Source organism: Mixophyes fleayi, chromosome 8, assembly GCF_038048845.1.
Source record: "Mixophyes fleayi isolate aMixFle1 chromosome 8, aMixFle1.hap1, whole genome shotgun sequence".
Taxonomy (NCBI): domain Eukaryota; kingdom Metazoa; phylum Chordata; class Amphibia; order Anura; family Limnodynastidae; genus Mixophyes; species Mixophyes fleayi.
Genome location: NC_134409.1, coordinates 127,356,684 through 127,384,190, shown reverse-complemented (window position 1 = coordinate 127,384,190; position 27,507 = coordinate 127,356,684). Strand labels below are relative to the sequence as shown.

The following is a 27,507-nucleotide window of genomic DNA, read 5'->3' as shown; positions in this document are numbered from 1 at the left end:
ATAGTGGACACTAATAAATGTTTGATAATTGGTGTAAGGGATGCAATTTCAGTCATCGTCTCCATGCCTCTAGGATGACACTGTCGCAGGTAGTATTTTCAATGACACAGATTTTCTGCTGCAATGTAGCAAAGTATTTTTTTCCCTTCAGTGGATTCATTTCTTCCCATGATGAAGAGGGGATTTGGAGGAACATTTAAGGGAAGTGCCTTGTGGGTACAACCCTACTTGTCAAACATTGGGTAACATAGGACAGAATGAGAAAGATTTATGTAATCACCTAGGCAGATTATTACAACCAAAACGTGGTTCATTCCGTAGATGGCAATACAGACAGGCGGATTTATAATCACCAGGCATCATCATCATCATCATTTATTTATATAGCGCCACTAATTCCGCAGCGCTGTACAGAGAACTCATTCACATCAGTCCCTGCCCCATTGGAGCTTACAGTCTAGATTCCCTAACATACACACACACAGACCGACATAGACAGACAGAAAGGGAGAGACTAGGGTCAATTTTGATAGCAGCCAATTAACCTACAAGTATGTTTTTGGAGTGTGGGATATGTGATTGTTTGCAAGTACACATGTGACGGAAGCACAGATCCTAGTCACCAAACCACGAACACCCTTCAGTACTCCCAAACACAGGTTATAGCCCCTTCAACACTGGGAATGCTAGGGGCAGTAGTCGGGGTATGATAGGTGGGTCAGTTATAAGGCATAGCCTTAAGTGTCCTCCCCCGTGGTGGTTGCGGACCGTTGGCTCCCTGTGGAGAAGTTACCTAGGAATCTAATCCAGGGTAATAGTATAACACAGTCCTTGTTGGCTTACCGTGAAAAGTTTGATAGTCTTATATCTGCATACGTTAATTGTTTAACCCAGACCTCTTGTTCAAAAATCGTCAATTGTTGTTCTATGGCTGTAGTACATAAATAATGCATTTCACATATTCAAACAAGGTGTGAAATACCCAACAGTAATTTATTTTCCACGAATAAAGTTATAACCCAGTTTGCAACTTTCACTCATTTTGTTGAAGTGCAGCACACAAAGTTTAAATGTTTATCACTCTGTTGCATCTTGGTGTTATTTTGCTCAAGACAATCTTATGGCAAAGTTGCCTATTTCAGTGGAGGTTTTTTTTTTTATTATTAATACCCTTGAATACGACACTGATCAGCTTTGCTGTGTGCCTTGGACATATCCACTGAGCACTTCAGTGTAGTAGATACAGGTTCTCCTGTAAAGGACAATAAAGAAAAGTTGACTAAAGGCGGAGAACCCCTTTATCTACACTCATTGTATTTTTAGCATATGCTAGATGACCCATAAACACTACTTGTTCTACTGTTGGTTCACACAGCATTTGTTAACACTTTAATGACTATAGTTAAATGTTTATCATAAAGATCAGCGTTCCCTATTTCTCCAGTGTTTACGCTGAAGTCATGTGACAGGGTAATGCACCATGGCGGATTTAAAACCAGCCATGAGAATGAGGCCTTACACACAAATTTAGATGCAGCCCAGAATTGAGAACATAAAACACATCAACATTTAACCAAACATACACATCAGAGATTGCCGGTAGTCAATAAAGACAGCGAAACAGTTACTTTAAACATGTGATTTATACGGCAGTGACACAGAAGATCTTGGAATACTTCTGTTTTGCCAGAAAATGCAGTTAACACATACATAAAAAACATATAAACGATCCGTAATTAGCATGGCAGCTTTACGCGAGCGGGCCATAGACTAGAATGTTGCGTTTCGACTAACAAACTAATTTATATCCTAGATTTAGGACCTTCTATTTAGTCACGCTGAAGAGTGCTAAAAAAAACATATTTACTTTTATTCCAAAGACAGAGGCTGTTACTCATTTTTATATGTGCAACCTGTACACTTGTTGAGATTTATGATGTATGCTGTATATTTGTGGCGTTTTTATTATATTTTGCTAATTTATTGTAACTGCTGCTATGTTCCTTTTCCAAGGATCCTTCGACTTGTAAAGTGTGTGTCAACTACCACCTTCCCGTTTAATGAAGCTAAATTAACAGCTTTTTTCAGTTTCTCTAAATTATAGGGCCATGGCAAGGGAGGGGGGAAATGAGCTTCTTTTTTTTTAAAAAAAAATAAATTCTGCTATTAAAGATAGGAAAGCTCTGTGCTCCATTAGTGTCAGATTGAACATTTACACCTTCCTTCCGCCTGCCGCGGTGATAGATAAGGAAGGCCCTATGATGAATCTAGTCTTCTCTTTCTACCAAGATTTAGCACACTTTCCAGTTGGCTCAGCTTTACCACTTATTTCGGATTTAGCACCACTTATCCTAAAGCTGAACCTCCTGTAATTGTTATTTAGTATGTTTTATCCAATGCTTACTGTCACATATACCGTGCTTGAGTCCCTTACGTCAAAAAAATTACCCAGGGTTTACCATTCCTTATTCCAATACTAGCTTTCATCACCCCGATATTTACATAGTTTTGATACATATGTTGGAGAAGGCTGCACGTTAGATCAGCTCTGTGTCTTTCCTCCCACACAATTATCTGTCCACAATTATAAAACATCTAAAAACTTGTGAAGACAGTGGAAAATTATTGTGGGGGTACAAAGGAGTGTCATCATCACTCCAAAGACAAGGCCATACCATCTATCCCTGGCTTATCTGCATCAACTGACCTACTGTGTACCGACCCGGCTTGTCAGTTGGCCCTTCTCCTGCTGAATCCCTGGTTTATCTGCATCAACTGATCTACTGTGTACCGACCCGGCTTGCCAATTAACCCTTCTCCTGCCGAATCCCTGGCTTATCTGCATCAACTGATCTACTGTGTACCGACCCGGCTTGTCAGTTAACCCTTCTCCTGCTGAATCCCTGGCTTATCTGCATCAACTGATCTACTGTGTACCGACCCGGCTTTTCAGTTAACCCTTCTCCTGCTGAATCCCTGGCTTATCTACATCAACTGATCTACTGTGTACCGACCCGGCTTGTCAATTAACCCTTCTCCTGCTGAGTCCCTGGCTTATCTGTATCAACTGATCTACTGTGTACCGACCCGACTTGTCAATTAACCCTTCTCCTGCTGAATCCCTGGCTTATCTGCACCAACTGATCTACTGTATACCGACCCGGCTTGTCAGTTAACCCTTCTCCTGCTGAATCCCTGGCTTATCTGCATCAACTGATCTACTGTGTACCTACCCGGCTTTTCAGTTAACCCTTCTCCTGCTGAATCCCTGGCTTATCTACATCAACTGATCTACTGTGTACCGACCCGGCTTGTCAATTAACCCTTCTCCTGCTGAATCCCTGGCTTATCTGCACCAACTGATCTACTGTGTACCGACCCGGCTTGTCAATTAACCCTTCTCCTGCTGAATCCCTGGCTTATCTGCATCAACTGATCTACTGTGTACCGACCCGGCTTGTCAGTTAACCCTTCTTCTGCTGAATCCCTGGCTTATCTGCACCAACTGATCTACTGTGTACCGACCCGGCTTGTCAATTAACCCTTCTCCTGCTGAATCCCTGGCTTATCTGCATCAACTGATCTACTGTGTACCGACCCGGCTTGTCAATTAACCCTTCTCCTGCTGAATCCCTGGCTTATCTGCACCAACTGATCTACTGTGTACCGACCCGGCTTGTCAATTAACCCTTCTCCTGCTGAATCCCTGGCTTATCTGCACCAACTGATCTACTGTGTACCGACCCGGCTTGTCAATTAACCCTTCTCCTGCTGAATCCCTGGCTTATCTGCACCAACTGATATACTGTGTACCGACCCGGCTTGTCAATTAACCCTTCTCCTGCTGAATCCCTGGCTTATCTGCACCAACTGATCTACTGTGTACCGACCCGGCTTGTCAATTAACCCTTCTCCTGCTGAATCCCTGGCTTATCTGCACCAACTGATCTACTGTGTACCGACCCGGCTTGTCAATTAACCCTTCTCCTGCTGAATCCCTGGCTTATCTGCACCAACTGATATACTGTGTACCGACCCGGCTTGTCAATTAACCCTTCTCCTGCTGAATCCCTGGCTTATCTGCAGCAACTGATCTACTGTGTACCGACCCGGCTTGTCAGTTAACCCTTCTCCTGCTGAATCCCTGGCTTAACTGCATCAACTGCATATAAAACATTATTTTATATGCCATTATTTTGTTTTTCCTGATTGTACATTTACAAGTTTCTACTTTTTACCTGTTATTATTCTACTATTTATATGCCTTTATCTTGTTTTTCCTGATTTTATATTTACCAGCAACTAGTTTTACCTGTTATTATTCTTGCCTATTTCCATTGTCCTTATTACCTCTCCTTCTATTATTCTTTGCCTTCCACGCCCTAATTGGTTATTGTCCTCCATCTTGCTATTGTCTCCCTGCTTATTCTTACCTGTTATCCGCTGTCCTTATTATCTTACTGTTCTGCTATCATTCTTACCTGTCTTCATTGTCCTTATTATCTCACTGTACTGTTGTTCCATGCCCTCCACGCCCTAATTCGTTATTATCTTCCACCTTTTCATTGTCTTCCTGCCTTTGTTCTTACCTGTTTTTCACTGTCCCCACTATCTCACTGTTCTGTTACTCTCTCTCCCTACTATGCCTCCCCGCTCTCACTCCATACCCATACTCTCCCCCCGCCCTACCTCTCCCGTTCCTCCCCGCCATCCCCCGCGCGCTGCTCATCTTGCTAACCTCATCCCCATTTCCCCCCTCTCCTCTCCCCCTTTCTTCTGTGCCCTCTGGAATGCCAGATCCGTCCGCAACAAGCTGACTGCTATCCACGACCTCTTTCTATCCAACTCCTTTAACCTTCTTGCCGTTACTGAAACCTGGCTCTCCGATTCTGATACTACTTCCCCCGCTGCCCTCTCCTATGGTGGCCTCTCCTTCACCCACTCCGCCAGGCCTGGTGCCCGCCCTGGCGGTGGAGTTGGCCTCCTCCTCTCCTCCACCTGTACTTTTCGTGTCATTCCCCCTGAACCCTCCCTCTCCTTCTCCTCTTTTGAAGCTCACTCCATCCGCCTCTTCTACCCCATCCATCTCCGCGTCACTGTCATCTACCGCCCCCCTGGCCCCACCTCCCTCTTCCTTGACAACTTTGCTAGCTGGCTTCCTCACTACCTCTCCTCCGATCTCCCCTCGATCATTCTCGGTGACTTTAATATCCCCATCGACAACCCCACCTACCCTGCTTCCAGCAAACTGCTCACCCTCTCTTCCTCCCTTGGGCTCACCCAATGGACCTCCTCCTCTACCCACTGCCTTGGTCACTCCCTTGATCTTGTCTTCTCCTACCTATGTAATCTCTCCGACTTCTCCATCTCTCCCTTTCCTCTATCCGACCACCATCTCCTCTCCTTCTCTCTCTCCTCTTCTCCTGCTCCACCCCCCCTGCCCAAACCTACTCTGTCCATACGCAACCTCGATGCTCTTGACCCTGCCTCTCTGTCCTCCTCTCTCGATACCCTCCTTTCTCCCCTTTCCTCCCAGGCCTGCCCCAACCAGGCGGTCTCCCTCTACAATCACACCCTCACCTCCGCTCTGGACGCGGTCGCCCCTGCCCACTCCGTCCACCCCCGCTGCTCCAAACCCCAACCCTGGCACTCCAAATTTACCCGCTTCCTCCAAAAATGCTCCCGTTCCGCCGAACGTCACTGGAGAAAATCCCGCTCCCTGGCTGACTTCCTCCACTTTAAATTCATCCTTTCATCCTACAGCTCTGCCCTCTCACTCGCTAAACAATCTTTCTTTAAATCCCTCATCTCTTCCCAGTCCTCTAACCCCCGCCGCCTCTTTGCCACCTTCAGCACTCTCCTGGCCCCCTCCCCTCCCCCCACCCCCTCCTCCCTGACTGCCTCTGATTTCGCCTCCTTCTTCTCCTCTAAAATCGAGGCCATCCGACTTGAAATCTCCTCCTCCACTCTCTCTTCCACCCCTCCCACTCTTCTGTCCTCCCCCCCCCAACCACCTTCCCCTCCACTCCTTCCGTCCCACCACCGGCGAGGAAGTCCACTCTCTCATTTTATCCTCCCCCCCCACTACCTGCCCCCTGGATCCCATCCCCTCCCACCTTCTTCGCTCCCTTTCCCCCACCACCTGCTCCCACCTCGCTCACCTCTTTAATCTCTCCCTCTCCACTGGCATCTTCCCCTCCTCCTTCAAACATGCTCTCGTATCCCCCATTCTTAAGAAACCTAATCTCGACCCCACTTCTCTCTCGAACTATCGCCCCATATCTCTTCTCCCTTTTGCCTCCAAAATTCTTGAGAGGCTCGTCTGCAGCCGTCTCACCTCCTACCTTTCTGAATACTCCCTCCTTGATCCTCTCCAGTCTGGTTTCCGCCCCCTCCACTCCACTGAAACTGCCCTGGCTAAAGTCACCAATGACCTCCTCTCTGCAAAAGCCAGGGGCCACTTCTCCCTTCTCATCCTCCTTGACCTCTCTGCAGCCTTTGACACCGTTGACCACCCCCTCCTCCTTCACACCCACCAGTCTTTCGGCCTCTCCGGCCCAGTCCTGTCCTGGTTCACCTCTTACCTTACTCACCGTTCCTTCTCTGTCACCACCTCTGGGTCTCTCTCCCCCCCATCCACCCTTCCAGTCGGGGTCCCTCAGGGCTCTGTTCTGGGACCCTTACTCTTCTCTCTATACACCTCCTCCCTGGGTGAACTCATCAGCTCCTTCGGCTTCAGCTACCACCTTTACGCTGACGACACTCAACTATACCTCTCCTCTCCTGATCTCTCTCCCTCCCTCCTCTCTAGGGTGTCCGCCTGCCTCTCTGCCATCTCCTCCTGGATGTCCTCTCGATTCCTCAAACTTAACCTTGCCAAAACTGAGCTCATAGTTTTTCCTCCCTCTCATACCCCATCCCCTTCTGACCTCTCCATCACTGTCGACAACACCTCTATCTCCCCTGTCCCCCAACTTCGCTGCCTTGGTGTCATCCTCGACTCCTCTCTCTCCTTTGGCCCCCACATCCTCTCTCTTGCTAAATCCTGCCGCTTCCAGCTGCGCAACATCGCTCGCATCCGGCCCTTCCTCTCCCATGATGCCACCAAATGCCTTATCCACTCTCTGATCATCTCCCGCCTGGACTACTGCAACCTCCTCCTCACTGGCCTCCCCCACTCTCATCTCGATCCCCTTCGATCTGTCCTTAACGCTGCAGCTAGGCTTATTTTCCTCTCTCGCCGCTCCTCTTTTGTCTCCCCCCTCTACCTAGCCCTTCACTGGCTCCCATTCCCCTTCAGAATCCTCTTTAAGCTCCTCACACTCACCTACAAGGCCCTCGCCAACTTCACTGCGCCCTACATCTCCACCCTCCTCTCTATTCATGCTCCATCCCGCCCTCTCCGTTCTGCCTCTGACCGTCGCCTCTCTTCCCCCCTTATAACCTCCTCCCACGCGCGTATCCAAGACTTCGCCCGCGCTGCCCCCCTCCACTGGAACAAGCTCCCTCCCTCCATCAGAACTTCCCCTAATCTGTCCAGCTTCAAACGGGCCTTAAAAACCCACCTTTTTCTTAAAGCCTTTCTGTCTCCCACTTAACTTCCTACCTTATCTTCTGCCTCTGTCCCCCTACTCTCCCTCTCTCCCCTGCGTCTCTCTGTCTGTCCACCCCTCCCCTTAGATTGTACGCTCCTCTGAGCAGGGCCATCTCTCCTCCTGTTTCCACCACTTCTAACTCTGCTCTCCAGCTACTTAGCCCTCCTCCTCATAGGTCCTCCACCCCACGTCCACTTTCGCTCCCTCCTCCCCCCTGGGGGTCTCCCTGTCTTCCGCGCCCCCCTTCTTGGGCCCCGTCGTTTTCGGATCCTCCCTCCCCCTTCCCCGCCCTCTCTAGCTGTGCATTGAGCGTACTGAGTTGCTGTGTTTACTGTACTGTGCTGTCTCCCATTGTATTGTGATTTTGTTTGTCTCTGTACGGCGCTGCGGATGCCTTGTAGCGCCTTATAAATAAATATTAATAATAATAATAATAATAATAATACATATATACCCAATTATTCCAGTTCTTGTTTTCCTTAACCCAATATCTTGGTTTGCTTATTCCACATTTTACCTTTACTTATCCAGAGTCTTCCCTTTAAAAGTTGTCCAGCTTATAGCGAAGCAAAAGTAGAGATTAGAAGGAGCTTTGACCTTTTTTGGTGCTGGACCCTGGGACTGGCGGAGAGTTTTAAACCAAAAACGATCTGTGGTGTGTAGTGAATGTGGCACCTTATTTGGCAAGTCTTACGGCACTCAAGGCACATTTGTGAGGGCATGAGGTCTGAACACAGGATGAAATACTCTAACCAGCTAACCGTGGTCCCCTTTCCTTTAGAGCAGGGGTGTCCAACCTTTTAGCTTCCCTGGGCCACATTGGAAGACGACGAGTTGGTTTGGGCCGCACATAAAATACACTAACACTAACGATAGCTGATCATCGAAAAAAACATAGAAAACATAGTTAACATATTAAACTTACTTGGAAATGAAGTTAGTAAGAGTTAGGAAACCCGTTGCAGAATCATGATTAAAGCAGTAGTCCCATTACCAGCTACAATTTAACTTACCTGCATCTGCCCCTTAGTGGGGTTTGGGGAATTAAATGCCAAAAACTTTTTTTTCCTCTCTTTCTGCACCCATGAATCATTTTTTTTTATTGACCAGTTTGAAATGGTCACCGATATAGGTAGCATCAAGAGGACTAATAGAAATCTACAGAGATTTAAAGATAGGGTGGCTGGAAAAATGGCTCATGGAGCAGCCTCCGATGAGGGTAACAGTGGGGGATATTGTCACCCTACTCAGCACTGCACATTTAAATTGGTTTAAAATATTAAAAATACAATTATCTCTTAATATTTATATTAGATACATACAGAAAACACAGCTAGTTCATAATTGCATGGTGCAGAAAGTCCAAATTCAAAGTAACAACAATAAGATACTGGATAATCTTTCACTGCTGCTGATAGTTCGCGTGGGTGACTCCTCTGTGCTGCGCTACGCAATGAATGTCTGGTGTGATGACGTCACCCCCGACATTCACTGCGAGCGCCACACGGAGGAGGAGACCAGGGAGGGAGCCGGAGCGCCAGCTGACGTGACCGCAAGGTAAGTATTTTCTTTTTTTTTTTTTTTTTTGCAGGATTTTTTTTTTTCAGCGCTGCCCCCTTGCCACAACCAAAACTCCTGCTGGGCCACATTTACAGGCATGCTGGGCCGCATGTGGCCCGCGGGCCGTGGGTTGGACAACCATTAGCTTGTTACAGTCTCCTGTACTCATTTGCCCTCAGAACTTGGACATGTAGAAGAATATTATACTGTGTAAGACTCCATTGCACAATCAGAGAATAAATGTATGTGGAGACGCTACAGAAGAATTGACTCTATATAGATAGAATCACAGAAATAAGATCTAGATAAGCAGATATCCAGGAAGAGGTTCAGAACTGATGACAAATCTCCAAGATAGGGTGCCGGGCAGAAGGCAGGCAGAGAGTTATCAGTATTCCAGGCACATGTTCAGGGCAGGCGGCAGACAGAGTAGTTAGAATAACAGGGTCAGGGCAGGCAGCATACAGAATTTGGTTTAACATGAAATTGTCCACAGGTCTAGTCATTCTGGCACCGGATTCCCAGGTGCAGGCATTGTTGTTGGGATAAATCTTTGTTCAATATGTGTCTCTCCAGGAAGAGGTTCAGAACTGATGTCTCTCCACAGGTAGTTTTCCCTACTCTGGTATTTATATCTCTATCCCAGACTTATCTTTCCCTTTTTGCACCAGATTAAGTTTTCCTTAGCTCAAAATTATCATCTTTTTATCTCAGCCTTACCTTCTAATCCTAGATCTAGTTTTCATTACCAATAAGATTAAGATGGTCACACACATGCCAATATTGACCCAGTGGAGGGATCTCCTATTGTCTAGGAGCACTAATTGTGACTTTGCTCTTTTGTCCCAAGATTTAGTTCTCTTTGTCCTTTGGGGAAAACAGGGCATATACAAAATTGGAATATACAAGGTAGACAAAATAAAGGAAAGCATAAAAACAAAGGGTAGGGGTGGTCATGCTCATGAGAGATCTTACATTCTTAGTGGAAGACGGCACAGCTGAAACAAAAGGAGCGAATGTATCTAGAGAGTGGAGGTTGGGACAAGTGCAAGGGTATAACATTGATAACATTGTGAGTGGTATCGGTGGGAATAGAGTGAGCTCTAATTACGAGATCGTTTTTTAGAGTGAATTTAAGGCTGATCAGGCATTGTAGGGAATTCCATAACTAGGAAGTGGCACGGGATAAGTCTTGTAGGTGGGAGTGAGAGGTGGTTACAGGAGGTGAGGTGCAGGTCAGAGGTAGAGTGCAAAGTGGGCTAGAGGATAGATTTTGCGATAAGATGTATGCAGGGGTGGTGTTGTTGAGGACTTTGGAGCTAAGGGTGAGTAATTTGAATTGGATTCTGAAGGACACAGGGAGCCAGTGTAGAGTGATGCAGCAGATGCAGAGCAGCGAAAAACGAAAATCTGTTTTGCTGTGGCATTTAAAATTAATTTTAAAATTAATTGAAGAGGGGATAGATGGGTATGGGGAATGGCAGATAGGATGAGTTATCCTCTGTGTGTAGGCGACGAGTACACTTTAAGATGTCAAAGTTTTGTTATTATATAATACATTTGAAGGCGCATCCTTCCTGTATGATGATATAGCCATATAATGTATTGACAGAATTATGTGTTCAGTTGAACTGATTTTTTTTTTAATTTGGCCCCAAAGAGTTCTATTTTTAAATGCTAATAATAAATGATGTATAATTTTAGTCCTCAATGTGGCGTTAAAGAAAACAAGGCTAAAGTAAAGGTTTGTTCTCCGAGTTCTATTTAAATCTACCATGGTACGAAACAGAAGGCATTCTTAATATTGAAATGAATAACTGTGGCCTTTCCTTCCCGTTTTTGATGTGATCACTATCAGCTCGCACCCGCTCATTTGTTTGGATCTTCTGAAATTCTGTTTCCCATCTTCTTTTCCTCCTCTTTGTGTTCTAAACAATAGAGGTTACGGTTAAGCAGGACAAATAAATAACTGCGATAAAAAAACAAAACAGTTAAAAAAAGTAAATAAACAAATAGGGCAAACAAACAAGTTAAAAATAGTTGTTTTTTTTTAATCCTGTAGAGAGACCAAAATATTTCTTATCTTGTTTGTTAAACGGCGTGAATTATCTGATTGTAGAGATCCGAAGGTGACCAGTTTCTCATAACAGAATTGGCTGATCTGCTTCATTCTTTCTGAAAAACTTTTTTATTTGTGACAGTATCCAAGTCAATTAATATTGTGTATTTTTAACATATTTTATATTTTATATTCTATATATGCTCACGTCCCCATTTCTTGACAGAACTTGAAATGTTTGCCTTTACCAATGGAATTTCTTGTGTGTGTAAGAAAATAATAATTAGCCCAATGATTATAACTAATGCTTTAAGTTCTGATGAGCTTCTAGAGCATAATTGTTGCCAGGGGCTGGTTGGCAGACTTTAGCCCGGGGGGGGGGGGGGGGGGGGGGGGGCAAGTACATAGCACTGGCCCATAAGTAGCGACCCAGCCTTAAAGAGTATTTTTGGTAAAATATATATTTCATAAGATAAAAAGAGGCTATTTTAGTGTTACTTAGTCAGCGGTACTTTATTATATATATAATATGTATATGTATACACATACATACACCCACAAATACTTTGCACAGGGGCCCAGAGGGAAAGACCAGTGTGGCAGGGGCAAACGCAGGATTTTTAAGTGGGGGTTACAAATCCTTGAATTCAGAACAAAGCCAAAAAAAAAAAGTTCCACAATAAGCCTTCAACGTACACTTTCATCATCATCATCATCATCATTATCATCATTTATTTATATAGCGCCACTGATTCCACAGCAATGTACAGAGAACTCATTCACACTTTTTAGTATAGTCAAATTGTTTTTCAAAATACCATTGATACTGCACATTAAAACTAGCATTGATACCACACATCAAACTAGCATTGATACTGCAGATTAAAACTAGCATTGATACCACACATCAAACTAGCAATGATACCGCACATCAAAACAGCATTGATAACGCACATTAAAAATAATTTAGATAACCCACATCAAAACCAGCATATATATTTTTGTATATCATATATAAATATAAATATATATATATATATATATATAATGCAAAAGACATAAACAATGGTGCTTAAAGCAGTATTGTATATATGTCTCAATAAGTCCAATCCCACAAATACACTTCTTTCACGTAAGGAGGCAACCTTCCTTCAAATATCTGGTAGGTAGATCCAAGACAATAAATCTGATAGGTACAACAGAAGGATAAGGCGCACACTAGTGTAATATTTTCAGAGTCCATATGTGTTAGTCCTCTGGGTAACTCTCCAATACCATAGATGTTCACTCCAGTTCCATACACATATGCAAAAAAGACAGAATTATCAGAACAATATCAGACAGCTGGTGTATTTGCGGATAGATCACTAAATACACCAGCTGTCCGATATTGTGTTTAAACACAATCAGAGCAGCCGATCAGCACTCTCTCCCTGCCTATCTCTCTGGAATGGACCTGCATATAGTGTGCAGCCGCCGGCAGCAAGCCCCTGCAATCTCAGCACACTCAGCACAATCTCAGCACATTCAGCACACTTTTAGACAGCCGCCGGCAGCCCTAGCTGTTAAAAGGAGGGCGGGGACTAAATCGCCCCCGGTAAAATTATTTTTTAGATCCGCCCCTGGTCTGGTTTTGACGCGTTGAATTGGCTCAGAAAAGATTTTCATACGGTGCTGAATTCAAATTAAAAGTGATCCAGTTTGCAAAACTGAATGGAAATCGTGCTGCTGAACGTAAGTTTGGTCCGCCTCCAACTGAGAAAACAATCCGAGACTGGCTAAGGGAAGAAGATGCCCTACTGAAAACGCCACGGCAGAAGAAAGCTATGAGAGGCAAATCAGCAAAATGGCCTGATTTAGAGAGAGAATTGAAGATATGGATTGAAGAGCAAAGGGCAATTGGAATTCCTGTGTCCACAAAGATGGTTCAGCATGAGGCAAGAAGAATTGCTGATAAAAAAGAAGTTACTGATTTCAAAGGAGGACACAATTGGTGCTTCAGGTTCATGAAACGGAATGGACTAAGCATGCGTACATGCACCAGACTTGCCCAAAAGTTGCCTGAAAGCTATGAGCAGAAGGTCCTTGAATTTCATCATTTTGTCACTCATTGTCGGAAGACACATCAGTTTGAGTTGGGACAGATTGCAAATATGGACGAAGTCCCCCTTCAATTTGATGTCACAAGTAACAGAACTGTTGATAAGAAGGATAAGAAGGGGGTGAAAACTGTAATTGTGAAGACATGTGGACATGAAAAGAGCCATTATACAGTTGTTCTAGCTTGTTGTGCCGACGGAACCAAGCTGCCTCCTATGCTGATTTTCAAACGCAAAACAATGCCAAAAGAAGTCATTCCTTGAGGAGTGGGTGTCCATATTCATGACAAGCGTTGGATGGATCAGGATGGAATGAAGATCTTGTTTGAGAAAGTTTGGAACAGGAGGCCAGGTGGACTCTTACACAAACCTGCCCTATTGTTGCTTGATCAGTTCAGGGCACACATAACAAACACAAAGAAGGTTGCTTGCCATCATGCCTGGAGGCTTGACATCCCAGCTCCAACCACTTGATGTCAGCATTAACAAACCCTTCAAAGCTACCATGAGAGGCGAATGGAACCAATGGATGAAGTCTTCTGGGGACAATTTGACACCAACAGGATGAGTGAAGAAACCAACTATAGGAAAAGTTTGTACCTGGGTGAAAAGATCCTGGGATAATAAGATTGAGATCATTGTCAAGTCATATAAGAAGTGTGGCATTTCAAATGCCATAGACGGAACTGAGGACGAGGCAATATATGAAGATGCGGCTGCGTCATTCATTAATAAAATATTGTACTACAAGTTGTAGTACAATATTTTATTAATGAAGAGGTGCCCGAAGGAGATAGCAGATTGACCAGCACGGGGGGCATACACCCCCCTGCCCCCCGGCCCAGCCCGCTACTGATTGTTGCTAATAGCTTTTTTAAGGTAAGGGATATGTTATGTTGTTTTTAGAAAAAAGCCTTTTAAAGTAGGTAGCTTTTCAGTCTAATGTCTGCTGAACGGACAAGATCTCCACGCACTGGCCTGATTCATTAAGGAGCGTAAAGTGAATACAATTTGCATTTAAAAAAAAAAAAAAAAAGATGGAAATTTCACGCCTATACAACACTAGTACAAATGGACCTGATTAAATGTTTCCCGTTGAATACAGGTATAAGTACACTCCGGCTATACGGCACTTGTGCAATATAAATTCCCATAAGAACGCACAGAAAAAAAAAAATATTAAATGCATTAACAACTGTTAATACTATTATATTATACTCATTAACATTAATTAAAAAAGAATAGCTTTTTATGGCTAAAAAACACATATCCAAGGAATGGACAAATGTGTGTGCTTTCGACCTCGGCACGCCATCACTGTACATTGCCTAGGTCCATCCACCACCCTTACCTCCCCCGTTTCGTCCTTCAAATCAAAGGCTATCGGTAGTATAGTCCATTTCTGAGCATGCACAGTGTAATTTCACGCAAATTACGGCACACAATGGAACTTTAATCAGGTCCAATGTGTCCTAAAGAAAACCAGTGCACGACCAATGCACCTATATACTGTCTTGCCATTGTCGTAGCTACTTCAACTTGCAATATGAGGACACTGAGTTAAGCAGTCCTTCTTTCTTGGAATATAATACTATTGTTTGGAGGACTTCTGATATTCTGTAGTTTCCCAAGTTGATGCTGCCATAATGGGTTATAGTGATTGATACTTTATCTTCCCTTTTTTTTTTTTTTCTTTTTGTCCTTTTCAAAATTATTCTTCACAAGTTGAAAAACGTGCAGTAAATGAATTATGTACAAAGTGTAATTTTAGGGATGCAAACACTGTGTGACGTGCCTTGATCATTGTAACAGCATGGAGCCGTCCTGCGAGTCAGTGATTTAGCATCACGAAAGTGTTATACAATGAGAAGAGAAGTAAAGATGTTTAGTACTTGTCAGGTTGGTAGATCAAATAAAAAAGATGCTAAATGATAAATATGTAACAACAATAGGACGCTGCAGAGAATTTAAATTAAGCAGGTAACTAATTATGGGGAGGATGTTTTGTGTGCTGGGGAGAGAACACGTTCGTTTTCTGATACATTCTCCTACTTAGTAAACATCTTTTCGTTTCATGTTGGCTGCCACACAGCACATAAAGGGAAGATCTATGAGGTCCTGGATCTATTTATATCATTCTGTATATAAAGTGTTATATGCATATCTGTTAGTAGGCTTATAAAAGTAACCCCCCCGCCCCCCAAAAATGAAAAAAGTTATACCTGTGGAAATGGCACATTTTAATATTCGGTACAGTACCATAGGTAAGAATGAGCTGCATTCATCCCTCTGTCTGCATCATGACCGTGTTTCATGGTGCAGCAGAATCCGTTTAGACAAATATTTAAATAACACCTCTTATATACAACTTTTTTTTTTTTTAATATGATTTTCAAACACCATTCTGTCTTGAATAGTGTGTATGTTATAAACATTTCCACTAAACCCACCGCTGAGTTCCATGACCCAACTCTACCGCATTCTGTAGACCTTGTGAATAAAACAAATGCCTGTATTCTACCAGTAATTTAAATAATCCTTTTTATGGTGAAAGTATGCAAACGTAGGCCCGCATCTTTTGTGGTCTTTCAGCGATTGTGGTCTAATAGGTGATTAGGAAAAAAATGAGAGTTATAAGGATTAACTGCAAAACATCACGGCTATTGCTTGTGCACCAGTTTTCATAAATACCCTGCTGTATGCTCAGTGCATATCTGAAATACAGTGTATTATATATATTTTGTAGATGGGTTTTTCAGAGATGCACTGAACATACAACAGGGTATTTTATGATACCTGTGATAATTTACAGTCATTCCTTATAACACTCATTTTTTCCCCCTAATCACCTTAGTGATGACATTAGAATTCAACATTTATCGAGGCAAAATTATGTCAAAATTAGACATGACTCAGCAGCCTATTAGGAAAATTTAAAAAAAACAAAATGTAGGTGGCCCAGTGACCCAGACCAAGGTAGCCCACTATGGATTCCCCTCTGCCCCCCAGCCCAGCCTGCCCCTTGACTACACCCCCAAATATCGGTTGAGTTGAGAGATATGCTAATGAAATTTCTCCACATCTTCCTCTACTCTACTCTATCCTTATTATATTGCAAGATCGTTGAGCAGTTTAGAAATGTTACTTGCACTGGGTGGAGAGTTACAAGGGTTTATTTTTTCCCTCTCTTTCAATAAATTAGCTAATAAGGAATGTAAAACAAACCGCAATAATTCCACTTCTACCTAGACTTGAAGATACATTGATAGCTCTATGCCAAAATTAATAATTTTCTTACTTACTTTACACATGCCCTTTATCTCATGGCGGGCACCTAATTTGTCTTTCCGTTATGGTTAAATGCTGTTTACGTAAGGAGATCTGACTTCAAGTGCTCTACAGGTGGAACTATAGGAGATAATAAACACAGGCACAATAGCACACACGCATATAGTATAGAATCCCTGACATGTCATTGAGAATTGCTGCAACTTTCATGTGGGTGAAAACAGCCTATGAAATGATCGGTATAGAAGTGGATCATTTGCCTCTGAGAGAGTAAACCTCTAGTGAACAGATTCGTTCTGTGGTGTTTTAGGGGAAAATAAGGGAAATGTTGGACCAGCGCACTTTTCTGTTGCTGAGACTGCAGTGACATGTTTAAAATCCCCGCTGACCCTCAGAGTCTGGCATTTGTCATCGGCTCAGCTCTGAGTATAAAATAAGACATTGTTAGTGTTAGGCGGAACTGTGTATATAGATTTCTACATTTTCCAAACAGTTTCTGGTGTAAGCCGCCGTGTTTATTTAGCAACTCATAGGAGGAAGTGAAGTTCTCGAAGAAAAATAATCGTATAGTATTTTGAAATACCAGCCCATACGAGGAAGTAACTGTGATAAGGTGTTTTAGGTAGTAATTTATTGAAACATGTTCAGTGGTTGTGGTAGGACATTACTTGTTGGATAGTAATACTTACGTTGTTAGAAGTGAAAATTGAATATGTTATTGAATATTATTATTATTGAATTTGATATTATTGAATATTAAGAATATCCATTTATATGTCTAAAGCAGAATAAGACCGTTGGCACCTAGCCACCAGCCAATTGTTTTCAGATTATGGATGAATAGCTGCTTACATTATTATTAATATTATATAGCCTAAGGGCCATCTGATAAGGGTCTGAACACATTATTGTATATAAGCTATATCTCATGCTTGTCTCTGTGCAGCCTGTTTATTAACCAGTCAGAGCATCAGAAAGCTTACAGCATAGCCAATCAGATTGTCAGGTTTTTCACAGCAACGTTCTTGGCTTCATGGCTAGGTCAACTTGTCGAACCCTTGATTGGCATTGCAAAACATTTCTGACATAAGAAAACCCTAGTTTCATTTTGCATACTACTGTAAATAAAAAAAAATGTATATCTTGTTTTAACATTATGGGGCCAATTCAGTCTGGCCTGATAAAGAGAAATTTACGATTGCATGTACATACCACACCCAAAGTTCGACTTATCATGCCTTATATTTTATTCAATTCAAGTGTACTTTCCAGCTCATTGGACTTTGCGTGTTGGTTTTAGCGAGCAGGACAGTTGGATGCAAAACTCAAACTTTTGCGTCCAACTTGAAGTGACTGTTTTTGCCTCAACTATTGAGAAACTTCTGCCAGCTAGCTACAAGTACCATCATGTCCTTCCAGTCAGTGTCTGGTAGTATGCTGTTATATGTAGTTCCACAACAGCAAAAAAAATTAAAAATTTAATTAAGTTTACTTGAATAAAACACTCCTGAAAACCCCTGGGCACCATTATCACTGCACAGCTCAAGACCCTCTGACCTTGAAAATGTATTTCAATCTGATTTCTCTCAGGTGGAACATTGTAACTCAAAACAAATTATTTTTAAACAATTATAAAACAGTATCCGTTTTCACCACTCTTACCCTGTCCCACTACGTGCTCCTCTTCCGATTGATCCTCTCTGACTCCCAATTGTGCCTCCTGCCTGTTTGCCCTCCCTTTAGGTTGTAGGTTCTTACGAGCAGGGCCCTCTGCCCTCCTGTCTCTCTACCTATTCTTCTCCTCCAACTCCACTGTGTAAGTTGTGTTTGGAGCTATTGAAGTACTGGTATTTTTTAATTATTGTACTGTACTGTTTTACCCTTTATGTTCTACTGTCTGTTTTCTGTACGGCGCTGTGGAAAGCTTGCGGCGCCCTATGAATAAAGATTAATTATATTAGGGACAAATTGAAACATTTGCAAAGTATTTTACATTTAATCTGCCAATTCCCAACACTTATCTGGTAACAGTATCCAAATATAAATTTTTGAGTATATGGCTTGATCCCAACCTTTTTGTTTAGGTGCATATAGACACCCTAACATCCAAAATGTATTCCAAACTGGGCTTGCTCCATAGAAACAAATTCTGTCTAACTCACGTGGCTAGAAAGCACAATGTACACCTAATACTAATGCCTATTCTAGCCTATGAGGCTGTGGTTGATTGTGCAGAACCCCTAAATTTGTCTTGGCAAGCTTGATACACTTTACAACCCAATCTGCTGTTTTGTGTTGCTGTTTCCATGCAAAACACACCATTGTGATATGCTATCCGATTGATGGAGTCTTAATATAGTTACTATTGCTTGTTTCCGTACCTGATTTCCTGATCGGACATCTTACTCCTGCTGCTAACAGCACTTATCACCTAAGACCTACCCCCAGAAGTCTGATAATATAGGAACCTGTCTTCTACTACTTCAACTTAAATCTGCCACCTACCTGAGCTTTCAAAATGTCTGGCTTTCAGCTACATGTTTGTAATTGTACAGCTTAATGCCGCCTGTCTGTAGTTTGGTCTCAACTGTATAGAATGTATCCCCGACCTACTTGAAAATGAAAAACTATCAATGTATTTGTTCCTGGTAAAATATTTTATAAATAAATAAATTCAGGCAGACATCAGTCATTAGACAATTGAATTTACAGACATACTAAAAAACAGTCCAACTGTAAAAAAAAAATTTTTTAAGGTGTCAAGACATAGCAGTCTCTTACAAGAATGACAACATGTATGTCTAGGAATATTAAGATTAATTAAGCTTTGCAATTAAAAATGAGAATAAAATTGTAACTGCAATAAACTATTCGTTTATTTGTTATGCTATTTTGTTTCTTATTAGTAGTGAAGGCTTTTACAAAAAGCCAGCTATTAAGAGAATGGTACAAAACGGGAGGAAATTTCAATTGTAACTCATGACCCGTAGGTTAAAGCTCCCTGCTCTATAATACAACATAATTGTTTTATAACAATGTACCACCTGGAGTCTTAATATATACATTGCTCACTTCACGTAAAATGTTGGACAGCTGTGCACTATATAAATTAAACAATACAATTGCTTATATACGCCATTTGGGTGCACTGTGGAAGTTTATTGCAAGTCACTAACATGTCACCTTGTAACCATGTCTATTTGTTACATGAAAGTATCAGGAAGAGGTAAAGTTAAATTTGTAATCCTTCAAGAAGCTAATCACATTGCTAATGGACTTAATATTTACACCAGACTTTGCTATTTCAATAAAGGATAACATCTAAAAAAAGGACGCTTGTACTGTTTAAAAGAAATAAACTTTGTAAAATAAACGGTGAAGATCTAAGCAGGTCTACGTTGTAAAAAGCCCTCTGGTTTTCACTCTGCACCTCACAAACATTTTATATGGAAAAAGATCTGTTATAAATAGACATTTTCTGTGTTATCGCTGACATTTGATCGCTGAAATGATAGCGGAGACTTTGCAGATTTTTTTTTAATCTTTTCTTTGCCTTTTGTGGCAAAGTCTTTGTGAGCGCACACCTCAGATACAATTAAACATCCTAACATATTAGTCAGGCAAGAGGGAATGTCCCGATTTGTAGAGAGGGAGGGAGATGGAATGATGTTAAGAACTTTTATGGTAAATATATTTAATTTCACACAAACAATAGGAATCTATTTTGTTTTTAAGGCTCCTGAATATTGCAATGTCCTTCTAGAAAAGTTGCATAAACGTGGTTATACATGTTAAAAACTAGATTTAGTTGTTGCATATGACTTACAACTGTACAACTTGACCAGACACATCCGTGATCAAATTGGATAGATCCGGTTGTTAAGAGGTTGGACTTAATGAAAGGACCACATACATATGTGTGACGGTAATAAGCCAATTGTTTTGTGAGTGGGTATGTTTGTTTTGGGTTTTTGTTTTTTTACAGGAAAGATAATTGTTAGTGGAAAGGCACACAAATGCTAGTTTGGAAACATTTTGGCTAAATTGGTTGACAAAATTGGCAGGTGTATTATGTAGCTTAAGAGATGCAGGGACATCCACTCCTTTGCCCATTGCTTGTGTATGGTAAGAATTGGTACGGCAGAGGAGAGAATGAATTACAGGGTGGTATATATTACAGGACAGGGTTGATGGGGGAGAAGTGACTTACAGGGGAGCCAGTAAGGAGGAACTAAATTACATGTTAATATGAAGTGGGAAGGGAGACACTGGTGGAGAGAAAATGAATTGCAGGGGAAGGGTACTGGTGTTGGTGGCGGGAAATTAATTACAGGTAGAGTGGTGGGGGAAATGAGTTAGTATATATATCTATAACATCAGAGGTTGTCTACATTATAAGCCTTTGCTTTGTTTTGAGTCCATCAGGACTGAAACAAGCGTTGGGATCGGGATCTGTTTTAACACGATTGATGGTTGACCAAATCTGCATTCCTCTTTGTTCTTTGTTGTGGACATCGGTAAATCTATATTATATAATGTGTACGAGAGAGAAACTCCCACTAGAAAATATAAAGTTTCCATGTTGGGAAATGTAAATTCGTCTGACATATATTTGAGCCTCCCAGAATAAATGATTAATGCCCTGTGATCTAGACACGGTTGAAGAACACATCAGAGAGCTACATAGAAAAGGACTATGCATTTGGTAAATGCTTCATGAAGACATGTATGAGCCAATGAATTAAAGTCATCGGAATGTGGAACACCCCATTTAATTGTGTTCTCTTTTTACATTCGGTGATGTTGTGGATATGTATACTAATTTCTATGTGTTCGGGATCAAGACATCTTCATAGTGAAGTTACTCTTAAACACTTTTTAATTTGAACATCCCCAGCTGCAGATGGTTATGGTCACAACACGATCCGGTTGTAAAGGAATCCCTAATTGCTTGTAGTAATTATTAATTGCTAAAAAAGATCTGTCTTGGATGGCCGTTTATATTTGTTAGTATTACCTTATTGGTTACATCCCTCGGGCCCATGATATACCATCATTTTCTTGAACTTAGGCAGGCTGGCGCCGCACCTAACACCCATCCTCGCTCATTTCTTTTAATCCTGTTTGCAAATGTCAGAAAAACTTACATTTTACGTCCAAATATCCCGTGCTGATGGATAAACGATTGCATGTGTAGAAAGCAAAACACATACAAATGAACATATTTATACAAATTCCGAAATTTTGGCTGGAGAGTCCCACTTGGCCGGTCTCAAGACAGCTGAACAGATTTACAAGGAAAATATATGTTCGCATGGCAAACAGCGTTCTCTCTCAGAAGGGGGATCTGCAAATACTCCTATGTGGAATCTGCATAGGGCCTTATTCATAAACCCTGGAATGCACACTGTGCACTTCCCAACCTTTTCCTGTGCCACTTGTTGAATCTGCTCTCTCACAGAGTAACTCTCACCACATCACAGACCGCTGCAATCACAATTTTCCACATTCGCGCAGTAAACCGATTTGGACTGCTTGCGAATAAAAAAAACCTTTTCCTGAAAACTCGCATAGAGCTTATTTTTATTTCTCTTTTGGTTTTATGCAAACGTCGTTTTAAATGTAATGTTTTGCTTGAATTAATTCCCAGTTGGATTTTGTGTACATTATAGGCCTCTTATTATAATATGAGTTAATATAAATTACAGTCCATGTCATCACCGTCTAGATGAAGCTAAAATTAAAAAAAGAAAAATAGGACTCTTCTTGCTAAAATTATTTTTTTTTCAGCTGACTATTGACTTACTGCTATATACTGGGACATTGTGTCCTCTAATTTAAAAATTAGACTAGGTAATTTTTGCTGACTGGCCCAACATCAAAAGCAGCTGACACAGGATTTGAACCCAGTTTCCTAATTCAGACTGTAGCAGTTTGGGTGGGTGAAATTGGACAGTTTTTAGCAATAGCTGTGAGCTTGGTGCTCTCTTGTGAAAATCCCAGATTGCTGGACATTTCCTGCATGTCTTTTACTAAGAATAAAGTGTTCTGACAGCTACCAAATGCAAATATGAACAAAGGTTCCATTAACTTTCCTTAATCTGCTTAAAATTTGTGAAGTCTGCTGTGTAATTTTGACTAATTCGGTCATAAAGAGAAGACACCCTCTCCCAATCTTGCCCAGCTTATAGAACTTACATGTGGGAAAACCAGACCACCACTGGAGGAATGATGTATTTTCCTTTTGCATATTTCGATACTGCCTGAATTTTAAATTCATGTAATCAATATAATGCTTTGTATGGACTGGTCACTGATACAGAGCAGCAGAAGATATTGGTTTTTTACAAAATAATAACAACAACTATATATAAGATGGTCCCACATCCTGTGCAGTATATCATTGTACAGGATGTGGGATCGTCTAACAATGCAGCCTTTGTTACTCTACACCAGTCTAAAGCCGGTAATAGCGACTACTGCTCCCATTCTTATAGAAACATGGACAACATTAAGGGACACCTATAAGATGCCAATTATAGAAGACAAATGTATAAAAACTTAAAAGAAGTGAGTCAAATTCTTCTCTATAGCACTCAATTATTAAGTATCGCATTATGGTATGTTGCAATATTTCCGTAAAAATTCATCACACGTCCCTGACGTGAATCAATAAGTAAGCAGTGATAGTACGTCAGTTTTTTGTTTTGTTTTTTTACTTTCTCTACCTATTTTACTTTTGTCTGTTACTAGGAATGTGATCTCGGTATTAACATAGCATGACGTCATAACATCCCAGTCAGCAAAGACTAACATTGTAAAAGTGGTGTCAGGAAATGAAACTCTCTTCACTTTCATGTTTGTTGCATTTTGCAAGATTTTATTGCTTAATTTTTATTTTGCTTTTTGTTTTTTTTTGTATCCTGTTCCAGTCCGTGGCAGCTAACACAATATGCAGTTGCTGCCCCCTAGATTCAATTGCTACAAGACTTTTCTTTGTTGCATTTGCACGAAGATGAATTCTGAAATATTTAAGTCTGTCCTTCCCTACCTGCTCCTGCCGCTAAGTGGTCGACTCCAAGCAGCTCTTATTGGGATAACGCTTGTGCTGCAGAATATGCTTTATTTTGGTAATAAAATCGAGGCATGAACAAAACCCTTATTTAAGAAGGAATGGTTAACAGATGCGTGCAATAATTCTTTCCTCGGGAAAAAAAAATGTCAACTGCACCCAAATTTATTTATTTTTAAGACCTTTTATTTATTTACTTATTTTACTTTGCTGAGTCAAATGTATGGAGTTTATATATGGTTAGAGTTTAGGGTGCCAGCTCAAACATCTGCAGAAGCTCTCAATTCACAGTCCTCTATTGTAATCATTAGCTCCTTGTATGTATTTTTCTAGACATTACCTTTTTTTCTTACAGTTTACCCAAGGTGCCGGGTACCAGTTAATTTTTTATTCTTTTTTTTTTTTTTTGTGTTTATACAGGTTTCTGTTTTTTATTTAAATAATAAAAAAAAAGTATTTTATTTTTCTTAGCAGAAGCATTATGACTTGAAAAGGTTTGAAAATTTGCTTTAATCGTTAAAACGTTTTGTTGCATGTTAGAATTTTGCTAAGTTTATTTTGGCTTGGCTTCAAGAGAAACAATTTAAAGATTCAATCCATTTCACCCCTCCCTGTTTGGAGTTTATATAGGTTTACAATGGTTGTTTGGTTACCATCATAAGGTAGATTCAGATTAACAGATTGGTCTAAGTACCAATATCCTGCCCTTCTGAGTTGATTGAAGGGGGTATCAAAGTGCTGCAAGGTTGAGTCCTGAATTGGTCTGATTCATCACTGGTGTTGCTAATTGATCCCTTTAATTAATGACACATGTAAATGGTTCAGGTTCTTTGGCTGATTGGAGTCAGTCTGTTCCTTAACTGGTTTTAATTAGCCACCAAGCCTGTGTAATTTATAGCTGTCTGCAATTAAAGGGATGATTGGAAACTAGTTCATCACACCAGCACATAAATGGCTCGCCACTTTTTACCTGCTTGTACCCGCAAGCTGACCATACAGGAAATCTTCAGAGATGGGATTTGGTAAAAGCAAAAAAAACACCTAAGCAAACAATGTTCATAGGGTTTGCTAAAAATACAGTGATTTGCATTCATAAAACCTTTTTGCAAATTAAACAATTGGCAAGTATGGGGCTAACTAGACTTATAAAGCAGGGGGGTCAGGAAATATTCCCTGTGTCACTGGGTAAAAAGATTGTAACTACAATAGGAAGTAGTGTCGTTTATTAGAGATAATGTGGATTGATAGTCAGACCTGCAAGAGAACACATCTAAGGTAATATTCAGTACAGGTTTTATAAATGTTGGGTATTTTTGTCCATTGGTTTCCAGGCGATCTGTTTTTTGAACCGCGTTTCTGTGCATCGAGTTTTAAAAATATACCCCAAGCGAGTATTGGTAAGCTCTTTGCCATAGTGACCTATTGAACATAATTTTTACAAGTCTTCAAGATCTGGAAGTGATCCACTGCGAAGCACTGGTCTCGAGAATTAACCCATCGTATCCTCCTTAGATACCAAATACTCTTGTCTCTGGATCATACCCAGTTATTTACCTTCACTTCTATATCCCTGCGGAACATCTCTAATTGCAACGCTCAAAGTAGAATGTTGAAGTTTTCTAAATACTGTTGAACGTGATTCAGATTAATCATAGGTACTGTGAGGCTTATCTATAGATGTCTATATCTGAGAGGCTGCTTTTTCCCTACACGTATGTATGCCAAACTTTTTTTTTGCATAGGGATGGTTGATTCCAGTGGAGAAATTATATATTAGGGCCTGATGTAGAGTGGGATGCAATTTACACTGAAATCGTAATTGTAAATTTCATCCCGTAATTTACACAGGATTCCAAGGGGTATATTTACTAAACTGTGGGTTTGAAAAAGATTGAAATGTTGCTTTATAGCAAACAGATTCTACAAAATGTCAGCTGGAATCCGATTGGTTGCTATAGGCAACATCTCCACTTTTTCAAACCCGCAGTTTAGTAAATCTACCCCCAAGACTTAGAATAATATGTAAATTGCACAAGCACACCTCTTTAGCTGCCTTATGGGCCGGTGTGCATGATACAATTAAGTGTATCAGTCACAGCAGCCCTGAAAAGCAGATAAATGAATAAATAAATGAATGTAAATAAATAAATACATTGTGCCCCCCGCCCCCTTCCCCCAAACAGCACTAGGGTTGGTTAAGCTGTTTGGGAATGGATACACAACTCAGCATAGCATGTAAAGTGCGTGAGCACTGCCGTATATTGCTAGGTACGCCCATTGCCCACGCCCATTGCCTTCCTTCATCTCAGTCGTAGTGCAAACGGAGACGGGGCCTTGGCAAGAAGTTCTTTTTGCGCTCTTGGACTTGCGGCCAACTTTACATGATGCCCTTAGGGCACAAGCTTGCTTTATCTGAGTGGATAACTGAAGAGTGTCTACTGTAAACCAGTGTGCAGCCTAAGGCGAACCCCCCAGTTAGAAGCCAACGCTGCAGCTTTTGATTGGCCGCCCTGCTCGCGCCACCCTTCTGCAGCCATTTTAAAGCAGTGATCGGAAATCTTCACCACTTTAGAGGGTAATCCAACTTTAAATGCCTTAATGATTCCCAGTCTTTGTGTCTATCATGATACCTACATTTAATTTGTTTCTAAGCCTTTCATATAACTGAACATTTACCTGAAATGAACAATCTGCTGATTCAGCCTCTCATTACCGGTTTGACAACTGAAGTGCCTTGTTTTTTTTTTTTATATTAACCCCTTTCCGGAAAACACAACTATGTGAACATCAAGGGATCCTTTTTGAGTTAAGCTTTTTGGCAAAAATTTAGAAAACAAAAAAGCAATGACATTATTTAATGTTTCTATGTATCCTGAATAACGCAGCTGGGTGGAGCCGATTCCTTGCATGGACACGCAAGCCCTGGAGTTTACATAATAATAATCCCAAGTGAAAATGTTCTGAATCCTAATACACAGCAATTTGGTATATAAACATATGGGACCAACCCAGATCCTTTTCTTGTCCATATACGTGATTTTATATTTCTTTTCAGCACTTGCCAAGTGTAATTAAAACATTTCATAAACTGGAATATTTTTGCCCGTCTGTTGTTGTACAAACGCGACTTTGAGAATAGAAGCAGAGTATAATCGTGTCCTTAACTGGTATGAAATAGTCCTCTTCACGTGTTGGCTGTTCAAGGGAGGTCAGGGACCGGCACACACAGTCCTTCTCACACATTAAAGTACACGCAGGGCCCTCTTACCTCTCTGTATGTATTAGCCAGTATTGTTTAATTACTGTTTGTTCCCAATTGTAAAGCGCTACAGAATCTGCTGGCGCTATATAAATAACTGTTGATGTTGATGAAGTACACAGTGTATGTGATCCGCGGAGGAGCCTGTACCGTCCTGTAGGCACAGACTACATGTAAACACCCACAGCTTAACCCTGTAGTGTCTTTCTAGTGATATCTACAGCTCTAAAACCATTGTTAAAGTGAACGTGACATTCTAAACATCTACGCCTGGATTGATATTTTGTGCCCCCTACACCCCATAACCAACGTTGCTGTCGCGTACTAGAGTTCTAACCCCCAATGGATCCCATTTGTAGTAGATGAACACTCTGAAATGTTTCATCCCTCTTTGATCCAGTGTTTACACGTTTCTAATGTTCTGCTACAAACTGTACAGGTTTATTCCACCTTAAGGCCCTGGATTTCATGGATTAAGTGCTATGCTTATGTGTAATGCAGTTAGTCTATTTGGTTGTTACACAAACTTTAAAAAATAAACAGAAGTCACATTTAAATCTGAAATATTATGGGTT

At 41.3% G+C, this 27,507-nt stretch overlaps 1 protein-coding gene across 8 annotated transcripts in view; it reads left to right on the top strand.

The window, feature by feature from the left end:
* Window positions 1–27,507, top strand: part of FOXP1 (forkhead box P1) — a 508,980-nt gene that overhangs the window by 134,644 nt on the left and 346,829 nt on the right. The window lies entirely within an intron of this gene.